Source organism: Prenolepis imparis, unplaced genomic scaffold, assembly GCF_030444845.1.
Source record: "Prenolepis imparis isolate NDT839.2.m4 unplaced genomic scaffold, iyPreImpa1.0 SCAF_3, whole genome shotgun sequence".
Classification (NCBI taxonomy): domain Eukaryota; kingdom Metazoa; phylum Arthropoda; class Insecta; order Hymenoptera; family Formicidae; genus Prenolepis; species Prenolepis imparis.
In genome coordinates, this window is record NW_028141161.1 from 369,980 (window position 1) to 393,339 (window position 23,360).

The following is a 23,360-nucleotide window of genomic DNA, read 5'->3' on the forward strand; positions in this document are numbered from 1 at the left end:
GACAATGTTCTTTTCTTCGATGCTGTACACATTTATCGAAATGTTGTTTGATAGTTCAAATTTCTTAATTTGATTCACAGTCACTGGAAACTCAATGTCCTGGAGATTCAACACTGTTGTGTAATGGGGATATGAAGATTCTAGTTGCACATTTCTTTCGGCGGGGTATAGAGCTGCGACCACCGCCCACGCAAAACATGCATTGTCTTTTGATTGCACGTTCACCACCGCTCTTTTCATCATTATTTCTCGCGGCAATTTAATGTGACATCCCGCACGCATTGGATTATACTTGTTTATATTTACAATTATAATAATTGTTTATTCGCGACAATGCCCAACCACTATTCTTGAAACTCTTCTAGCGATGCTAGTGTGGGGTCGATAACACGGCGTTTGTACCAATCATGTAAATCGGAGGTGCGAAATATTTCAAAGTTTTTCGTATTGATACTTTTATTAGCACGCTTATCGCCCGACACAAACTCGCCATTAAATATAGTGTTCACTTTCACACTAGTGTGTTTTTGCAACACTTTTTGCATGTGTCTGATCACAATGTCTTTGGCTTCCTCTAGAAATTGACGAGGTTCGATGTGATTGCTGTTTATCACTGCACCAGTCAAGATGCGGCTCTCGAACGCCGTATCAATCTCTCGCCATATGAGTCCGATGTCACGCGAACTGCTTCCGGCACCTGCATGTACGAAACGTCTGCGTACCGAATTCTTCAACCCTTCGAGACGCGCGATTTGGGAGACAAGCGATTGTCGAACTCCGATCGGTAATCGTGGTCGTTTTATTCGACTTTGTTCTTCCAGTGATTCGATGTATTCGTCATTGCTGCTCCCACACAATATATTCTTCCACCGAATTCACCCTTGTGGCTTGCTCCAACAAACTTGCTTCCAATTGTGCCATATTTGAGGTGCTCTTGCTGAACCTCTGACAAAGATACTGACAGAGTATGCCTCCTTACTAGGATTTTCATTTGATCACTGACACTTGAAAAACTCGAGTATGTTGCATTTTGCACATTTGACCTTGACAATAATTCTAATATTTCATTAAGGATGATGTCATAGCAGCCGTGCATCGGCGCTTGGAAATTTTGAATATGTTGCATTTTGAACACCTGGGAGATGACAGCAGCCAGTGCATTGGTGCTTAAAATTTTGAATATGTTGCATTTTGCACATTTTGACCTTGATAATAATTCTAACATTTTATTTGAGGATGATGTCATAGCAGCCGCGCATCGGCGCTTGAAAATTTTGAATATGTTGCATTTTGCACATTTTGACCTTGACAATAATTCTAACATTTCATTTGAGGATGATGTGATAGCAGCCGCGCATCGGCGCTTGAAAATTTTGAATATGTTGCATTTTGAACACCTGGGACTGTGTCATAGCAGCAGCTGTGCATCGGCGCTTTGATTGGTTGAAAATAATATCGGATCAGCAATAATCCCCACCCCGTCACAATGGATATTATGGATAAAATTTAAAAATAATTTAGTATTACATTGATCACTCGATTGAAAAGGTTCTTTTAAAATGTACTCCGCCAGCATGAATTATTACGTTCCAGTACAATAGAGCAATGTTTTGTACAAGAAGAAATGTGACAAGTAAGTTTCAATATTATCTGTTAAATGAATTTTTCAATAAACAACTTTGTTTGTTGTTGTTAAATAATTATTTTCAATAAAATTTTTGTAGCGCTTCATCTCATCGTGCGGCTCGTATACTTGGAAGAAGATACGTCTTAACCCCAACATCATACAAATATTTGGAAATAGGAATCAGCGTCGGAATAATATCCTATGTGGAATTGGCTCTCGGTGATAATCGAGGCAATCAAATAATATTACCCATTGAAACATGGAAATCTCTAATGCGGAAACGAGCAGACATTGAGCAGCTAACTGAAACTCCGCTATGGATTAGTGATCTGACACTCGAAGCGGTTAACATGTATACTTCAAAAATTATATAAATTACTTCATCTGATAATTCTTTGTACATGAAACCATCAACGTTACTACATTTATTCGATTTCGACAAATGTATTGATCATATGTATTCCTGGTTGTGTGAGAATACTCATAGTGTTAATGAAAAATTTAAGCAATTTGTAAATGTATTACAACGCATAATATCCACGATGTGAGCAATGCCGCAAAGGCGATACGTGATAGTAATATGTTTAATAGCGAATCACTTATAGATTGTGAATTGATAACTTGTGCTATAAATGAAATTATTTATAATGCTTGCAACAAATAAATTATTTTACTGTTAAACTGTGTTTAATTCTTTCTTTCCCGCCCCTGTTCTATATGTATATAAATAGTATGATGTGCACATGCATTATCAGCAAAACTCTTCAAAAAATGATGAGCTAGATGATACTCCAGTTAGAACAGAGAGATGAAGAGATGAAGAGAGATGTAGAATTAAAATCAAGAGGGGAGCAACATTATAATATATGTGTCGTGTCATAGAGTAGCAGACTTATACTTGCATGCTCGTGCTGTGCGGTTGCATGAAACTGTAAGATATATAATTCTGCAAGTGTTGTAAAGATGATAACTCTGGAGGAATACATTGAATTACTGGAACAACTTGTGTTGTGCAATGCTGCTGACCTGAAAGAATGGGATTTTTTCGGACTGCCTCCACATAAAATTGATAAAACGATTTACTGGATGTGGGAGCCAGATTGTGATGGTTGTATCGACTTGTTAGAAGGACAATGCCCGCAAGAACTAATGAGAATTTTCGGAATGCAAATCAACCCCAAGAAATTATTAATTGGAAATTTGCAGTCACGGACAACTCGAATCGCGCGACTTGAAGAAATAAGAAGATTGCTACGCAAACGTTTCTTCGGTGCAGATATCAATGTTCCTGCGCTTTCGACACACTCCGGTTAATTCAATTGTGCAGGCGATACATGGGCGTGAAATCGGTTTTAAAAAAACCTCATACTGATGCTCTAAAAGATCAACTATGGGATATGAAACATTGGGATGATCCGAAAAAACGCTCTTTTCTATTCGAGTTGAACGTTAAAAGATTTTCCTATGCTGAGCATAGAGAATCCTCTGAGGAGGAATAATTGTTGTAAGTATTTCTTTTCATTTATAAATTATTAAAATAATAAATTGATTAATAAAATAAATAATAATATATTTAATAAAAATTTCTGTTATGTAGGAATTCCGCCCTGTCGCCTCGCAGCCACCGCCCCACCGCCACCTCGCAGCCACCACCACCTCGCAGCCTCCGCCTCATACCACAAGTGGTGATACATGGGTCGATCGTCACGGAATATCATATCGACCCATGTGGTTCGATCATCATGACGCAGCCATCAATGTATTTTATATGTATATAATATTTCAAATTTCAAATTTATATTTTATATTTTATATTATATTTTATATTATATTTTATATTTTATATATTTTAAATTTTTAAATTTACACACACACACACACAATTGTATGATTGCACACACACACATAGTTATATAATAAAAATTATTTTAAATATTAAAAATATATAGTTTATTTTAGAATAGGTCCTCTCTCCTTCCTCATCCTAAAAATATTAATTTAAAAAAAATATTATAAAAAAAAAAATATTTAGAAAATTCTCTCTTACGAACGCCTCTCTCTTTGCGTTCTCCTTCGCTGCATCAGCTCTCGCGCTCTCCTTCGCGTCATCTCGCTACCTCTCATCATCTCGCGCTATCTCTCTCGCTCTTGCGTCATCTCTCTCGCGTGCGCCTCGCGCTCTCCTTCGCGTCATCTCGCTACCTAGCCATCTCGCACTATCTCTCTCGCTCTTGCATATACGCCTCGCTTGCGTCATCTCTCTCACGTGTGCCTCGCGCTCTCCTTCGCGTTCCTCTCTCCCCGCGGACCCCTCACCCAAGAAAAAAACTTGATGCGGTCTTTCGCGGACGCTCCCCCTCCCCGCGGACCACTCGCGGACCCTAAAATCGCGGACGCTCCCCCTCCCCGCGGACCCTTCGCGGACCCGGTACCAAAATCGTGGACGCTTCCCCCTCCCCGCGGACGCCTCCCGCGTGACGTCATTCCCCCGCGCCCCTCACCCCCCCTCATTGCCCCGTAGTTAGAACCCGCCTAGTATTACTACTCATAAAGACAGAATGCAGCTCCAGCAGTCTCTGGTTGAACTACTCGCTAAAATTGCAGAACGCAAGGAGCCTTAGTTTAGGGATCCAGGACAATTGTCCTTTTATATAGACTGTGTCACTCTAGTCGATGATATTTTATTTAGCTTTTGTGTACATCTCTGAGTTAAGTTTAACGGTGTTTCATATTTCCGATATATTAATTTTTTTATGAGACTACTGCACCACTCAAGTTATTCTGTTCCTATATTTTACGTAGCTTCTTATGTGATTGCATACTTAATTTTAGTTTGAATTGGATACGATGTTCCTTTTATATTTTACTATTGCATTAGCAAGACTAATTAGCAAGACTAATTATCAAAACTAATTAGCAAAACTAATTAGAAAGACTAGCACACTAGATGCGATGGGCGATCCAATGAGAGCTCTGCTTTTTGGAAAAAACAGAACTCTCATTGGATATCATCGCCCATCGCGTCTAGTGTGTTAGAGCCATAAGAGTGAGAAGTGTTATTTTTGTAACCCTGCAACTTGTTCTTACTGTTCGTATATAAAGTTGCGAATAAATATATGTGCAATAAATAATTAAACATTGATTTTAGATACCTTTATTTCCTTTTTATAATAACACTGTACATATAAACAAACGAGACTGCTTCTGGCTTATTGATCAATTAATTAAAATACATATGGAAGCTATTTCAATTTCATCTTAAATTTTGAATATTAAAAAATTTATGCTTTAAAATCATTTTAATGTGAATGGCCCCAAGCCATTTCACACCTCACAGACACACTTAATTATTTTCATTCCCAAGTCTCATCCTCAATTCATTCATAATCCTCGTTCTCTTTTGGTTACCCAAATCTGCACCTGCTGCTATGACACCAAGAGCAACATTCTCATTGTTAGAACAAACAACATCAACATTGTCATTCTGCAGTATGCAGATGTTGTGCATGACACAGCATGCAATAATAAACTGTGGTATCTTAGTGATATCAGTGAGAGCCAGACAGTCGAGCAAAATTCGAAATCTCACTTTCAAAAGCCCAAAGGCTCTTTCAATGGCCATGCGAGTAGATGATAAGCAATAATTGAAGTTCTTTTACCTTGCAGTAAGATGTCCATTATCTCTAAACGGTATCATGACACATGGGTGAACTATATATGCTGCATCTCCAAGAAGGTGAGAATTCGAGGGAAAATATTCATCTGGCCTCTGGATGAACTCAGCTAAAGGAGAGTTCCTAAAAACTCGTGCATCATGCACAGACCCTGCATGCCCGGCATAGCAATGAGTGAATAGACTCCGAGCATCACACACAGCTTGGAGGTGAATGGCAGGATATTTTTTTCTACAAATATAAGAAATTGCATCTTCTTTAGGAGCTCGTATCTGTATAAAAGAACCATCAACAGTTCCAATGACGCCTGGAAAATCCTTCGCTCTTTGAAATTCTTCGATCACACGGGTAGCTTCCTCTCCTCTTGGCCATTTGATAAAACGTGGTGCTAGGCAGTGGAGGGCGTAAGTCACACGTCTCACAGCGCGCAGTGCAGTAACCTTTCCCACACCAAATTTGACACATACAGACCTGTGTGTACACAGAACAATAGGGTTAAAGCTGCAATACTATATTGTTTCTTTTAGTGATTTCAACATAATCAAATACATACCGATATGAATCTGGAGTAGCCATGAACCATAACGTTACCATAAGTTGCTTCTCTGAAGATATTTGCTTCCTTCCACGAGCATTTGTAGCATTCAAAGCTGATCTTAGAAGTCTCAAAACCGTTTGAAAGGTCTCTGGAAACACCCTGCAACATAGTCAAAGTCAAACATATGGCAGATCTGCATTTATCAGTCGTTGACGGGAAATACATTCGCAAACCTAAAATGTTCTTTAAAAGTTATTCTGGAGTATCCTGGGACAACTCGTTCCACATAATCGGTCAATTTTTCCATCTGAGGAGTTTTACCCCGAGTCTCATTCACTATCAACATGGCATATAATATACGCATTTCACTTTCTTCGTCACTGGAATCTTCTTCACTGCTGCTAGATAACGGAGGTTTCGTCATTATCATCTTCTCCATCAACATCAACCTGGCTGCAAATAATAACGGAAGATACCACAGAGAGCACATCAGCTGACATCTTATCTGCCATGTCTGTTTACAAACAGCCCAAGCGCGCATGGGTCTGTTCCGTTTCTTTATGCGCAGTAAGAGTGATGGGAAAAAGGGAACGAGCCAATGCGCTCATGCGATGCGCTGCGTTTTATGCAATTCATGCGTGAAACGGAACGCACCCATTGAGAATGTGTTAACTATCGCAAAATTTCTACATTGCGGTCCTCTCGCAGTTATTGATTGTTCGCGACAAAATGAATCTGTCAAAAATTCTACCGTGGACGTGAGAATAGAATTTGAATGTAAGGAAGATGTACTGGCAAATACTACCGCCTATTGTCTCATTTTGCACGATCGTGTTGTCGAATATTGTCCGTTGACCAACATAGTTCGTAAAATTACTTAATCAGCATTTATCCTCCGATATAAAAGATTGAGATTTTTAAAAATCGATATCAGTCGTCCAACATTCTTGCAACAATATGGTTGTGCCAACGTTTGTGGATCTACAAGGATTTATTTTCAATAAACAGTTTATTGTGAAGGAAGCGGCGATCCTGAGAAGAGGATTCATTGTTTCACATTATTTTTTCGCATGCCCCGTACCATGGGGTGTGCTCATAAAATCGGAGAGACGTCAAGCCTCATGGTTGACTCGAAATCATCATGGATTGCACTGGGTAGATGGAAACGTTCCATACAGCATGGCTCAGCGTTTGATTACAACAGCTATCGCTGGTATGATACAAGAAGAAGAAGAGTCATCCTCTCTCGTGTACGTAAAAGGTCATGAAAAGCGAGAATGGTTGACCGATATAATAGACGATGCGAGAAACGGTTTCATTATTGAGACCTTGGATGCAAACTATGAAGAGATTTCTGCCTTAAACAACTTAGATACTACCTATAGCCTACGTTGCGATAAACATGTAAAAAATTGCGCTTTAGAAAATGTATTTAAAATATTTAATTGGTGGTCAAATTATCGCAATAATTCGCCACACCCTTTTTTTTGAATAAATTAATATTAAAATAATATTCTCTTTGTTTTCTCTCTCCTTTTCCTCATATGCATACAAGAATTATATGTCCGCACGTGCTCGTATTAATTTCAGTATGCGACAGCATTCTTATGTTATAATTTTAAATGTAGTCGATTGAGATTTGAATGTGGTTGATTGATGTTCGATCGATGTTCGAACATGGTTTGAAAGTGGTTCGAAGGTGGTTGATTGAGGTTCGATCGAGGTTTGAAGGTGGTTGATTGGTGTTCGATCGAGGTACGAACGTGGTTCGAAAGTGGTTTGAAGGTGGTTGATCGTGGTTCGAAGGTGGTTGATCGAGGTATGAAAGTGGTTCGAAAGTGGTTTGAAGGTGGTTGATCGATGTTTGAACGTGGTTCGATCGAGGTTCGATTGTGGTTCGAACGTGGTTCTATAGACGTTCGATTGTGGTTTCAATTTTAAATATTATTCATATGCTTATTCTCATCATGGAATCTTTGTCTCGGACCATCTGTTTTCTTATCTCATGTACCGAGTAAGCGTTCAAGCTAATTCTTATGTCATACATCCCCTACTCTTTTTAACGTGAGTCTTTTTAACCCTATGGTGTTCGTATATCCATCATAAAGTTTCAGACTGTTAATAATGGAGCACGAGGTTATAATTATTGATGATAGTGATGATGAAGTGATAGTGGTTGAAGTTGGATCAGACGTTGATGCTATATCAGACGTTGAAATGGGCTCGGACGTTGAAATTGAGCCCGCGAACGATTCTGATTACGATAGTGAGTGTGGCTACGTTACTCGCGAGAGAAGAGTGCACAGCTTGTGCACAGCGGACATCATCGCCATGGATGATAGTACGAGAATGTGTGCAATACATATTTATTATTGTCCATGGGATGGAGTTATGTTGTGCACAAGATGTTTCATTAGATTGCGAGATCTATATGTGGAGATTGACGTCGTCCGCATTCACAGGACCGGGAGATTTGAACAGCTTTTGGGGAGATGGTGCAGCGAGTGTAATAGCCCGCTGGACCAAATGTTCACACGGAATATGTGTCCAGTATGCAATACATGTAAGTCTCATTAATTTTATAATAAATAAAATAATAAAAAAAGAAAAAGAAAAAGAAAAAAAGAAAAAATTTCTGTTATGTAGGAGTCCCACCATCGCTCACCATCGCCCCAATCCCAGTTTTACTGCAATCGAGTTTTCTTGGTAATCTGTGTAAATTTTTTAATTTAGAATAAATTAAAAAATTAGGAAAATATTAATAAATTTTTTGTTATGCAGAAACCGCATCCACCTCGCCGCGCCGACACCCACCATCTCGCAGCCACCATCGCGCTGCTGTATATATTTTATATTTTTATATTATTATTGTATTATTATATTTTACATTTTATATTAATTTATATTTTATATTTTATATATTTTATATTTTATATTTTAAATTCACACACACACACACAGTTATATAATAAACATTATTTTAAATATTAAAAAATAAATGTATTTATTTTAAAATTCCTCTCTCCCCTTCCTAATCCTAAAATATTAATTTAAAAAAAATATTAAAAGAAAAAAAAATATTAATTAAAAAAAAACTCTCGCGTGCGCCTCTCTCTTTGCGTTCTCCTTCGCCGCGTTACCTCTCTCGCGTGCGCCTCGCGACATCTCTCTCTTTCTCGCGACCGCTATCTCTCTCACTCTTGCATATACGCCTCTCTTGCGATATCTCGCTCGCGTGCGCCTCGCGCTCTCCTTCGCGTCATCTCGCTACCTCTCCATCTCGCACTATCTCGCGACCGCTATCTCTCTCCTTCGCGTGCGTCATCTCTCTCTCATGTTCGCCTCGCGCTCTCCTTCGCGTTCGTCTCTCCGCGCGGACCCCTCACCCATCAAGCTCCACGCGGTCTTTCGCGGTTTCCCTCCCCCGCGGTCCCCTCACCAATCAAGCTCCACGCGGTCTTTCGCGGTTCCTCTCTCCCCGCGGACCCCTCGCGGACCCTAACATCGCGGACGCTTCCCCCTCCCCGCGGACCCCTCGCGGACCCCTCGCGGACCCGGCACCAAAATTGCGGACGCTCCCCCCTCCCCGCGGACCCCTCGTGGACCCGGCACCAAAATCGCGGACGCTCCCCCCTCCCCGCGGATCTCTCGCGGTACATCGCGGACGCTCCCCCCTCCCCGCGTGACGTCATTCCCCCGCGCCGTGGGTTCCCCTCGCCCCTCACCACCCCCCTCATTGCCACTGAGTTAGAACCCGTCTAGTATATCTACTAACGCTCGAAAACACGTGCACACTCTAGAAAGACCAAGATGGCGACCCGTTTCGGCGGGTCGACTCGGCTGGGCAACGCACGTAATCGCTATTCACCAATCACTGAGAGAGAAATGATATAGAAAGAGAGAGAATGCACTCGGTGACGTTTCCGAACGCAACCGTAGAGTCACTTTTTGCTACGTCCATATAGATTTGAACGTAAATATGCATCGGCAATACATGCATTTCTTTTTGAGGATATTAATCATTATATATACGAGGGCGGTCCGATAAGTACTTAGCCTCACCGCCCGATGGTGCCAGTATCACAAGAGAGATTTACTATCGTGTAGTACATTCTCGTAGACGGCTACTGTCAAAATTTCAACCGAATCGGACTCGTAGTTTTGTTTTGACCGCGTGTGGGAGCGAGCGTGTCCACGGATTTTAGAAAAATGGAAAAAGAGCAATATCGGTCGGTGATTCGATTCTTGTTTTTGGAAGGGAAATCGCGCAGCGAAATCAAAGAGCGCTTGGATGCTGTGTACGGTGACTCTTCTCCTTCGATGGCGACCGTCAAAAATTGGTTTAACGAGTTTCAACGTGGTCGCACGTCGGTTTTTGATGAGCCACGCTCAGGTGCCCCGAAAATGGCTACCACGGAGGATAACGTGACAAAAATCCACGATCTCGTATTGGCAGACCGCCGATTGAAGGTGCGCGAGATAGCTGAAACAGTGGGCATCTCAAAAGACCGCGTGGGTCATATCCTGCATGAAATTTTGGGCATGAGAAAGCTGTCGGCGCGATGGGTGCCGCGTTTGCTCACTCCGGACAACAAGCGCAACCGTGAGACCATTTCAGAGCAGTGTTTGACGCTGTTTAAGCGCAATCCGAAGGAGTTTCTGCGTCGTTTCGTGACCGTCGACGAAACATGGATCCACTGGTACACACCAGAGACCAAGGAACAGTCGAAACAGTGGACTTCACCCGGCGAACGTGCTCTGAAGAAGGCGAAGACCGTCCTATCGGCCGGAAAGGTGATGGCCTGTCACGTCCGGCTACTTAAATTTTTTCATTCTTATGCAAAATAATTCTAAGTTCTTATAACACCGTTCGAAATGCGCGCCAATGCCGGCCATGACGTCTAACTCCGCCTAGTGCCTGAGCGCGGCGCTCCGCAGCACCTGGGAACTTCCCTACCACGGCAACTCCCTACTCTAGAGAGTTCCCCCACTCTCGGCCGCCGCAACCGAGCTGCCGAAAACCGAAGGACCTCAGAGCGAGCCCAGAGGAGCTCAGTTCTAATCGCGCCGTCAAGCAGAGCAGTCACTTTTAAGACTCTCTCCGAATTCTAAAATTCAAATTCTAACTCTAAGATTCTAATTCTAATTCTAAGATTCTAATTCTAACTTTAACTCTAAGATTCTAACTCTAAAATTTAACTTAGATATTTTGTATTACTCGTAGTGTTATACTAGAATAAAAGTGTTATATATATATATATTCTAAATTCATTCTAAATTAGTTCCAACCTCGTGTATCTCCAAGCCTATATTATTTCTAAAACGCATCTCGAATTCTCTCGCCTGCACATGCCGAATAATCCATTCCTAACAAATTATTATTCTATAACATAGAAATATTTTCTGAACCTCGTAGTGATTATTCAGAGAGGACGAACCGCTCATAATCTCTCGCCGAAAGCAACAACAAACAGTGAGGACCGCCGCACGTTAATTATTGCAGAAGCGAAACGACGTTCAGAACGTTTAAATTTTACAATGCCTAAAACACGCGTCAAGTAATTCATTCCTAACAAATTACTATTCTATAACATAGAAATATTTCCTGAACCTCGTAGTGATTATTCAGAGAGGACGAACCGCTCATAATCTCTCGCCGAAAGCAACAACGAACAGTGAGGACCGCCGCACGTTAGTTATTGCAGAAGCGAAACGACGTTCAGAATGTTTAAATTTTATAATGCCTAAAACACGCCGTGCAGGAAGAAAGAATCAACTACGGCGTATAACAGCACGACTACATCGCACTGAATCAACACGTGGTCTCTCTAATTTCATTGGAATCGACTATCATAACGACGCGGAATACGATAGATTGTTCGGCGACTCCGTGCCTTTTAGCAATAATAATAATAATAATAATCACGCGGACGTTAAATTACGGGAGTGGCCTACGCAATTGCACGCGATCGAAATCAAGAATTCCAAGGTGCCATTGAACGACATCCCCGACAACGATCCACGCCGTACAAGGTATCTGCAGAAAGGTCTGGCATCCTGTACACCCTCTACAACGCGGGTACCCCGGATCATCGCCATCCAGTCGTTGTCCATTCCTTGGAAATTAAATAAGGTAGGTGCTCAAGATATTTCTTTACAACACGAGCCTCCCTTCTGCCCGGGAACCCGCGAAATACAAGAATCTATTTCGGAAGCTACGTCTACGCATTTTTGAATCACTTAACAATAATAACTAATAAATTCTCTTGCAATTTTAGAAATATTAGCTTACCACGTGGTTTCCAGAATATTCTCTGCGCGTCTTAAATTTTCTCATCTCCCAAAAAGAGAAATCGTGCGAAACCTTTTTTTTTTATCAAGGGTCAGTTTATGGCCCTCATAAAACTGCAGTAGGTATCCTACAGTCAACCCTTTGGAAAATTCTAAATCTTTCCAGAATATCTAGAAACTTCGTGAACGTGTTAGAACATTCAAATCGACCTCATGGCAATTATTTATTTTAACTAACATTAGTTTAAACAATCAACTCCTATGTGTCCAATAATACCGTCACACTTGGACATCCCCACCACTTTGCTTCTCCCCGAGGATGATTCCGAGGAAGAAACTATTGAAGAAACCCTAAATAACCTCCCGTATTGCCAACGGATAATCGGTTTTATTAATAAGGAAACAAGTGCCGCTCTCTGTACGGATTGCCATATGCGTTTACCTATTGGCGTGCAATCTGAGTGGTTAACTTGCGCTAAGCATCTCCTCGTTATCGGCGACGTACCGACCGGAGTCGTTTGCTCAGTCTGCAATTTTTACCGACTGTCGAAAACACGTGACATCGACCACCCTTGTTATCATTGCCAACGAGCTTACCTTCTGTACCGCCGTGGTGAAGAACCCTACCGTATCGACTCGGATGGTAATACAGTAATCACTATTTTCCACTCCGTCAACGATTCACTCGAACGATTCCGCGGATACATGGACTGATTCGTCAGTAATCGAACCTATACGAAACGCTCCCTTTCTCCCAAAACGCAACCGTGACCATAAAGGAAATACCTGTCGTCGTGGGTATCCCCGGAGTAATTCCGAAATACGACGTAGTCCGCCCCGCAGTTCGAGTTCGTAGGTCGCGATTTAAATTTCGTAAAATTTACGCCGCAACTGCACCCCCGGACGTAACAGGCCACAGTTTTCTGGGATTCACAAGGTGTGATCTACATCGACTACCTGGAGAAGGGCAAAACGGTCACAGGGCTCTACTATGCCGAATTATTGGGCCGATTCGACGCCGAATTGCAGAAAAAACGGCCCCATTTGGCGAAGAAAAAAGTGCTCTTCCACCATGACAACGCACCGGCTCACACCTCCGCCGTCGCCACGGCCAAATTGGTCGAATTGCACTACGAACTGCTGCCCCATCCACCGTATTCTCCAGATTTGGCCCCGTGCGACTTTTTTTTGTTTCCAAACTTGAAAAAGTCACACGCCGGGCAGAAATTTGAGTCGAATGAGGAGGTCATCGCCGCGACGGAGGCCTACTTTGCAGACTTCGAGAAAACGTATTTTTCAGATGGGTTAAAGAAGTTGGAGCATCGCTGGGTCAAGTGTATCGAGCTAAAAGGAGACTATGTTGAGAAATAAATCGCCACTTTTCCAAAATTTTCGTTTTTCTTTTGTAGGCTAAGTACTTATCGGACCGCCCTCGTACATATATATATATATATATATATATGATAATTATATGTGTGAGTATATACATTATACAATATGAACATATATATATAATATATACGTATGGTCTTGATATTATTATGCAAGAACTTGTGCAGTACAGATTTATTTTTGGAATCGATTTGATCGAGAATCAATAATAACTTTTTTATGTAGTTTATATGGGCAATTCCACGTCAAATTAGACAAAAATCGACCTTTTTGACCTCATATTTTTATCGATCTGAACTTTTTTCACGCAAAATCTATAAGGAAATATTGTTATATGTATTTTTTATTTATCCGAAAAACTTTTTCTGCAAAAGTTATAAACAACAAAATTTTCATCTAAAATGATAAGCAAAGTTACTTGTTTCTAACTAATTCAACTAATTATATCTTTGATATTTATCATGCATAGTATTTTCAAAAATACATTTAACTAAGAAGATAATCTTTTTTATAAAAATAGTTGCAAGAAATTGTTGATTTAAATTGTTATCTTTTAAAAATTTTTGAAGTAATGCTATTTCATTTTCCACTTCATTCAGAAAGTGTACATTTTTTTATTTTATGCAGAATCGATATATTCTATTTTTTTTATATATATTCGCCGTGCGCATGTTCCCCGTGACTCACTGGTTCGACCAAGCATAGTGCGATTTCTTCGGAAATTTTTTACAGGAAGAATGTACAATATAAATGATATAATTTATAACGTTGAATGTAATCAACATTATACATTATACAAATCATATTTTTTGTGAATATTACATTAGTTCTAGTATTTCTGATAATCCTTGCAATTCAGAAAGGGGTAAGAATAAAAGTGACAGTCAAATCATACAGTAATGATTTACTTTATCAGAAATATCGCGTTCTAAAATGTAATATTCGTCGATGAAAATATAATTTATATAATGTTGTATAATGTTGATTACATTAAAAAATTATGTCATTTATATTATACATTTTTCCTACAAAAGATTTCCAAAGAAATCGATGCGCCATGCTATCTGGTCGAGCCAATAACGTGATCACGGCGCAACGGTCACGGCGCAACGGTTTATTTATTACAAATATAAAAAAATTAAAAAATATGTACATTTTCTGAATAAAGTGGAGAATAAAATAGCATTATTTCAAAAAATAATTACATTTAATTATTTGTAACAATTATAAATAGCAATTTTTTGCAATTATTTTTATAAAAAAGATTGTCTCCAAACGCATTTTTGAAAATTTCTCTACGACAAATATAATCAGAGATATAAATTAAAGTTGACAACTTTTTCACTTTTCACGAAAATTATGTTGTTTATAACTTCTACAAAAAAATATTTTAGACAAATACAAAAACACGAATCTTTTTATTTTATGTATATTTCACGTGCAAAAAGTTTCGTTCGATATTTTCGAGGTCATTTCTTGTTCGGGAATTGTATTTATAATTTATATAAATTGATTAATTTATTTATCTTATCTTTTCTGTTTCAAATACTGAAACAATATTACAAAATCAAAATTGTGATTGTAATATAGAATGGGCCCCTCCAACGCCCAATTCCGTGAGAACGCAACCAATATTCTTTCATCGTCTCTCCGAGATTTTTATTTGCATTTGCGAGGTAGAGTAACAATTACATGTTACTATATTCTATACAATGACAAATACAGATAACTTCTATCTTCTTATCTTATCATTGCTTATTTTTTGAAGCATAATGGTGAAATGAAAAATATTTAATTCGGGAAAGGCAATAATTTGTTGCTTTCTAGAATGCTAACTAAATGACGTCTCATGCATTTTACGTCACTGGAATATTTTTCACTACAAGGATTTCCTTGCAAGGCTACAGTTGTAGCGAAAGCCGCAGCATAAATTCCACAAGAAGTGCAATCCGGTTGTGTTTGTACTTTTTCGAAAATTATATCATATTTATTTATCTTGGGGTAACGAAGGCGAATATATTCTTTCTCTTTAGCAGCCAATTTATCGTACGTACTACCAGGTAGGCTGTCGTACACGTGAAGTTTAGTGCCATCAAAATAAATACACCGCCAATGATCTGTACAATTTCCACCAATAATTTGTAAGCTTTTATTGCTGCGACTAGCTTCAATTATGTGCGGGTATTCTAAGTATAACACACTTTGTGTTTCAAAGCAACAAGTCTCCCTTACAATGCATAAAAATAGATCTAACGATTCATCATTTAATTTACTATCTATGGGCAAAATATTATTCTTCACTAATAAGAGAGAGGGTATCACATCATCTAACATTTTTCTTTGTCTTTTCATGTCATCCTCAGTTAGATCTCGTTTTTCAATCGAGTAATTAGTTATAATGCAGTCGTCATCTTGCTCCATTTCTGGAACAATAGTGGTAGTAGTGCTCGACAATAATCGTTTGCTCGCTTTGATAACACTTTCCACTTTTATGTCATTTTGCATTGTTTCATTTACAGCATTTTTCTTTTTACATGCTTCTTCTTTTGCTTCTATAATATATTGTTGTTCTCTAATTGGCATATGTCTATTATGTCGGCTATCCAAGATTTCTGGAAGCATACATTCGTTATAAAAACGTGTTAATAGTGGTAGCATGTGATTTCTCCAAAATGTCTTATCTCTCATGACACGTATTACTAATAAGCTTTTTGATGTCCATATAGCAAAAATGCAATAATCTCGCTGTGTTATATTTAATTGACCCTGAACTTGATAAAAGAATTTGTGATTTTGATTCAGTTTTTCAGGATTTCTTTTATCAATAATGCTTTTCAAGTGAGGCAATGTTTGTATGGCTTCTTCCGCAGTTAAATCCTCTGCTGACATAGGACATTTTATTTCTACCACACCATCCTCGTCAATAGCCCATCGGGAGATGCACCCAACCATGGATTTTCATTATCAATGAAAAATCTACATGCTTTTATTACTTTATTTATTTTCGCAGCTAATTCTTTCTTTGCGATTTCCTCGTTATCGCGACCATATTTCATAGCTGCGGTGTCAATTGCTGCCGGAAATAAGATACTTTTGACAACTGCTGCGCAAGACGTCGTTGATCTCATACGACGATCTCTACATACAGTTCCAAAATTAGAAGCTGTCAACATTTCATTTCTCAATACGTGCCACAATTCCGATTCTCTTTGGCGTATAGTATCACGCTCAATTTGTTTCCAATTATTTCCGTTTTCGAACAATTTTCTTAAATGATTTTGACGAAGTTGTTCAAACACCTCGGGTTGCAACAACTTTGATGCAACATCTGGTTTTTGTGATTGCGGACCATAATGACGGTCTGTTCCTGAGTCTCGTTTGAATTTCTTCCTTCCACTTTCTTTTCGAGATTCTCTGGTTCTTGCAACTTTTATTTGTCGTCGCTTTTCCAGATTCTCGATAATGGAAGGAATACTCTTACCCATGCTTTCATATACTTGCGACATAACATTTTGTGTATTAAATTGTACAACTGCTCCCGCAATTCTAGCATTATAAGAGCCCCGTTTACCAAAATGAATGCATTTACCGCCTATTTCTTTGCAGATTATTGAATTGAATAATTCTGCAGGATTGTTTGTTAAATTTAATAACAAGCTATCAGAATAGGCGCTCAAATACGCGACAGCATTCTCTATTTTTCGATAGAGACCATGCAATTTCAAACGTGGAACATAATTTTTATCACGATCTTCTAAACACATAAGACCGCGTTCTTTGCATCGTCTATACTCACCATATACATGGCTAGGAATATTCAATATGTCTATTTGTAATTCCGTAGCCTTGAGATTGTTACGTCCAGACTCAAGGAAGGAAGAGTCGAAAGGAAGGACGTAACTAAATTTATTTTCGAACGACGGCAGACTATCCGTCTGTTCGACCCGAACGAACGTCTGGGCCCAAATAGGTCAACGACCGCAAGGGTCGCTCTTACTCTATTTAAAGGGCCGTTCGCTCGGTGGTCCCTTTTCGGCAAGAGAATTTATTCTCTTTTACGCAGGATGGGACCTTGTGCGATCTTGATTTACGGGAATGAGTGGGAACGGGTTATTAATAAATGAAAACCATTTGTGTTGAAATTTATAAATTTATTCCTGATATAGAGACGAAAGAGATTATATACATAATAATATAATCGATGGACTTAGTTGCTAATGAAAGTGTGAGTGTATGTGTATGGGTCGCGGGTGATACATTAGTACGGAGGTCTTCAATCGGGGCAGAAAGGGGAAAGAGTTATTATTTAAATTTTAGGGTCCCGATTGGTAATACAATTATTTTTATCTAACATGGATATCTATATATCATCGAAAATTTATTAGATATGCTAGTGTGCTCCTGAGTCCATCTTTCTAGTGTCTCGCGAGTTAGATGGAGATCGTCGCGCAGTGCCGCAGTAGCCCGAGCCAATTCTCGCCTCAACCGACAGTTTCGACGGTTTCGCGCTGATTTAGCTGCCGCTCGCGAGGGTCGTTTGCGGAGTTCGTTCACTATGGGAACGAACGAAATAAGGAATAATTGATAAGGGGGATTTATCAAGAATATTTCTCGGAAATTCTTAGATCAAGGGATAATGTAAAATATTTTTATATAAATGTTTCCTCATTTATTTCTCTGTTCCTTAAATTAAATAAGGTTGAAGAGAAGAGAGGTGGGAAAAGAACTCACGGATTACTTTACTAAAGCAAAGAATCCTGAATGATTTTGGGAAAGGGGAAAAATCACGGATTACTTCGCTAACACAAAGAATCCTGAGTGATTTTGGGAAAGGGGAGAAATCACGGATTACTTCGCTAACACAAAGAATCTTGAGTGATTTTGGGAAAGGGAAAAAATCATGGATTACTTCGCTAACACAAAGAATCCTGAATGATTTTGAGAAAGGGGAAAAATCACGGATTACTTCGCTAACACAAAGAATCCTGAGTGATTTTGGGAAAAGGGGAGAAAGAGGAGAGTTAATGGGATTCTAAGATAATTTTCAGAGAAGTAAATGATTGCGCTTCAAATTAGATAATTGAAAGATCCGAGAGTTATTCCTTTTAAAATAAAGAAAATAAAAAAAATAAAATAAAATAAAATAAAATTAGGAATTTAAGAGGGTCACTTACTACTTATTGAGTGCGTAGGTAGGTGTTAACTATTCTGATTATCCCAGGTGTGAATCTGGCTAAGGACTCCTCCGTGAGGATGGTGTTCCACTCACGGTTGTTCACTCGCGAAAATTGTCGTAATCGGTGAGCACTGAGCACACGATGTATCACTGCGAATGCTCACGAGTTCGAGATTCGAACAATTTACGGACTCGAAGGATGGTGGTATAACTTTTCGCGAATGATCCGCGTGCGTAGGTTTGAGAAAAAGATTGAGATTCTCTGAGAGATGTCGCGGGTATATATACCTTCTTGCTCCTCCTTCCCGTTAGTTTGTTAATATTTCCTGACGAATAGGGAATTTTTCAATAACGCCCTTTCAGTCCCGGAGGCGTCTCTTGACTTTAAAAGTTTACCGGGATTGGTCAGGGCTTTTGTTTAGGGCCCTAGGTTTTGACCAATGGAGAATTTGTTGAGGTTTATATTTTTATTATCCTCTCGAGATTATCTCGGTGATCTGTCAGGCGGCATTTGTTTGGATTCGGTTATCGTTGTTAGTCTGGTAAAATTTTATTCGTTTTCAAGTGGAAGTTTTCTTCTAAATTTTTATTGATTTTCAAGTGGAGATTTCCTTCTAAAAAGTTTTTATTACTTTTTAAGTAAAATTTTCCTTTAAAAGAAAGATTTTTATTGCTTTTCAAGCGCGAGTTGTCAACTAGTCAAAGCGAGAATTTCAGACACCGCGAGTTACATCTGGTATGTATCTCTCCTTTTTTTATTTTTATTTTTACGATTAACCGTCTCCGGTCAGCTGCTTCGCCTGCCAGATCATAGTCTTATTCCCACGCCTGTGATTTTTCAATCATCGCCTTGCATTCTTTGAAAGAAAAGAATCGTGGAGTCCACAGGACGTAACAAGATGTTGAGGCAGCTTTTCTTCTCTTCGTAGATCAGCTGCCTTTATCCCCTCTTGTCGTATATTTAAAATTCTGTTTCTTACAATATTTCGCTGCTGTACAAAGCCACGCATTCTTTTTGGCTGCGTAATCTGTGCTACACACCTTAATTTTTTACATAAATTGCGAAGCAGATGATTGGTGCATTCTACTTTTTTCACCGTTACCATCTGTTCGTGATATGGTCTGTTGTTTATAATGGATTGATATACATTACTGTCACCATCGGCAACAACAGTTTTGTAAATTAGTCCATGCATTTCGAGACTACTTTTAAAACCTTCCACAATGGCATCGCTCTCCATACTCGTGGAGCTTGCATTGCGATCAAAGTTCTTGTAACATCAGTGAACTCTAGGTTCGATACCTTTTCGCTCCGCTATTTCACAGACCGCGCAAAATTTATTGCGGATGCCAATAAAAAGAATTTTTCCTGTGCGGAAACCAATTATAGCACCAACACCAGAAGGTGAATTGTAGGCAGTACCATAGGATCTTTTCATCCAACTACCATCCGCTACAACGGTTATGTACGGAATACCATTAATAATTTCGTTTCTTTCGAGAGCGAGTTGCTTATCAATCTCACCCGCCATTTTCATACTTTCCATAGCGGTTTTCTCGAAATCATGGACTATGTTTTCTCTATTTTTAATGTATTTATCCTCAGCCATGCAGGGAATATTCATGGCTGCACATTGCTCTTGCAGCTGAAAATAACCGATACCAGTCGTAATAGTTCCAGCTACAGTGGCTGTATTTATGTCCAATACATCTTTCGACTCTCTCGGTTCTATCCATATATCATCTGTATGATTGCATATTTGGCATTTAAAGTTTAACTGTGTTAATAACCCATCGGGATTAGTGCTTACGAGTTTCCAATCTTTAAATTGGCACTCTATTCCTCGCGAATGGTTATCAAATGTTCTGTGGATTTCAGTCCACAGAAAAGAAAGATCGACAATGCGACGACCTTCGGGCAAGTTTTCCTGGATACGATTTATATCCAGGCGGCCTTTTTCGATAACGAAATCATCGTTATCTTCGCAAAGTTCGACATTTTGATTATACATACCTGTATTTGAAGTTGACTCCAGGCATTGCATTGTTTGGGTACTAACTTTTAACAAATCCATCGCGTCTGGAAGTGATTCCACTGATTTTTGATAAACGATGGATTTGTTGTTAGAACCCATAACTTTACTCTTGGAGTCATGCGTCTCTTGGATCAGCTTCAATAATTGTCGCCTAAAAAGAAAAAATAATAAATTAGTATTTTGTAAAATATTGCTAATCTCGAAAATAGTACAATTTTTGAAAAATAGGTACAGTCTTTTGTTTATCTTTATATAATTGATAAAAAATTCTATGAAATAAAATATATAATATTTTGACATAAATGTCTCTTATTTTTTAATAATTAGACATGCGAACCGCATGTAGAATGAAATATTTATGTAAAAAGAAAAAAAATATATATATATTTATATATATAACCAGTAACGAATAGATCGCTTCTGGATGTTTTTTAAATAATACCAGTACACTGGATGTTTTTTAAATAATAATCAGTACACGCCTCTGAATTATTTTTTACCAGCTCACGAATAAATCGCCTCTGGATTATTTTTTTTACCAGCTCATGAATAAATTGTTTCTGGATTATTTTTTTAATAACCAGCTTACGAATGGATCGCCTGTGGGATAAAGCATTTTTAACCAGAGTACACGTGCAAACTACTTCTGGTATAAAATATTTTTTTAAACAACCAGCACACGAATAGATCGCCTCTGGGATAAAGCATTTATAACCAGAGTACACCTGCAAACTACTTCTGGTATAAAATATTTTTTTAAACAACCAGCACACGAATAAATCGCCTCTGGGAAAAAGCATTTTTTTAATAACCAGAGTACACGTGCAAACTACTTCTGGTATAAAATATTACTACAACCAGCACACGACTTACATCGCCTCTGGCACTAACTACTAATAAAAAGTACATAGTAAATTTTTAGTGACATATAAAAATAAACAAAAGACTGTTATTATTTTTCAAAAATTGTTTTTTTCGAGATTATATACATTTATAAATCGATTTATAATCGATTTATAAATAAAATTTAATCAGAATTGTGAAATTAAAAATATTCAATATAAATTGAGAAATAAAGTGAGTGTAAAAATATTCATAAATTTAAAATATATAAATTTTGGAATTTTTTAAAACATACCTTCTTATCCATCCTTTCTTCCGGGAAAGTCGGACGCGGGAAGGATATTTGTTCTTTGCGTCTTCCTTCATAATTGTTGCTATAAGTCAATAAAAAGCAAAAAATAAAATAATAAAAAAAATAGCAGATAATATAATTATAATACGTTCTAATATAATAATATAATAATCTATACGTAATATATATGCAGTGAGTGTAAAAAGTATTCATACTCTATAAATTTCAGCAATAATTTATTTCAGTGTGATAATAAATAATAAACAAATAATTACTTGTTTATATAAAACGCTTTCTTTCTTATAATGTCTCAAAAACAAATCTTATAAATTATAACATGTTATACAGCAATAAAGAAACAAAATAAAAAAAATTAATATTTTGTCGGATATCCTTTGGAGTCGATTATTATATGTCTATGGTCTACGTGGTATCGAATGAACGAGATTTTTCGTAATAGGTGAAATTTTGTCTACAAATTTTAATAAAATCTGCACGATTCGATGCTTGTCTTTTCCTTACTGCATTTTGGAGAATACTGCATAAATATTCTGTGGGAAATTCGGTAATTTTGGAGGAGTATGCAATTTTCGGGATACATTATACAACAGCCAATTTTTAGTATTATAAACTGTATACTTCAAATCGTTGTCTTGTTGAAAAATGATTGATCTTCGAATCCAAGTTTTTCCGCTGGAGTGCCAGAAAAATTGCAAAATTATATTTTATTGGTGATATAATAAATTACATTGAGATAATTTTCTTTTAGAATTTACGCTAAAAATCATAGTAATCGTGGGACAATAAATAATATTTACCAAACTGCATAGTAAAATTAATCAAATATATTTTATATTTTATTGTGATATATATTATTTTTATATTGTGATAAAATAAAATATAATATAATATAATTTTAAATATAATTTAAAATATAATATAAATATAATATAATATAATTTTCTCATAAAATTCTTTCTGTACCATATTGTCCCACAATAAAAATTCTCCCTGTGTATAAAACATATATTGAAATTTTTGAAAAATAATCTAATTGCTAGTGCGGAAAATTTTGGACTCGAAGATCAATACACTTTTCAATAAGACAACGAAGCATACAGCTTATAATACTAAAAATTGGCTGTTGTATAATGTACCCCGACAATTGCATACTTCTCCACAATCACCGGATTTAAAATCCCACAGAATATTTGTGTAGTAATTGTCGAAAATGCAGTGAGGAAAAAGTAAGCATCGAATCGTGCAGATTTTATTAAAATTTTGAGACATTTCACCTATATCTTTACGAAAAATTTCGTTGATTCGATACGACGAAGATTATAGATCATTATATAATGATCGATTTCAAAGGATATCTGACAAAATATTATTTTTGTAAAACGGTGTACGAATACTTTTCGTGCCTTCGAATATGTAATAATATTTATGCCTTATAATATATAATATTTTTGCTGAGAATTTCTAGTGTAC

At 37.9% G+C, this 23,360-nt stretch overlaps 1 pseudogene; it reads right to left on the reverse strand.

Annotated features, from left to right (window-relative positions):
• Positions 1 to 15,313: 15,313 nt before the first annotated feature.
• On the reverse strand, positions 15,314 to 21,884 carry LOC145933764 (uncharacterized; annotated as a pseudogene).
• Positions 21,885 to 23,360: the final 1,476 nt, after the last annotated feature.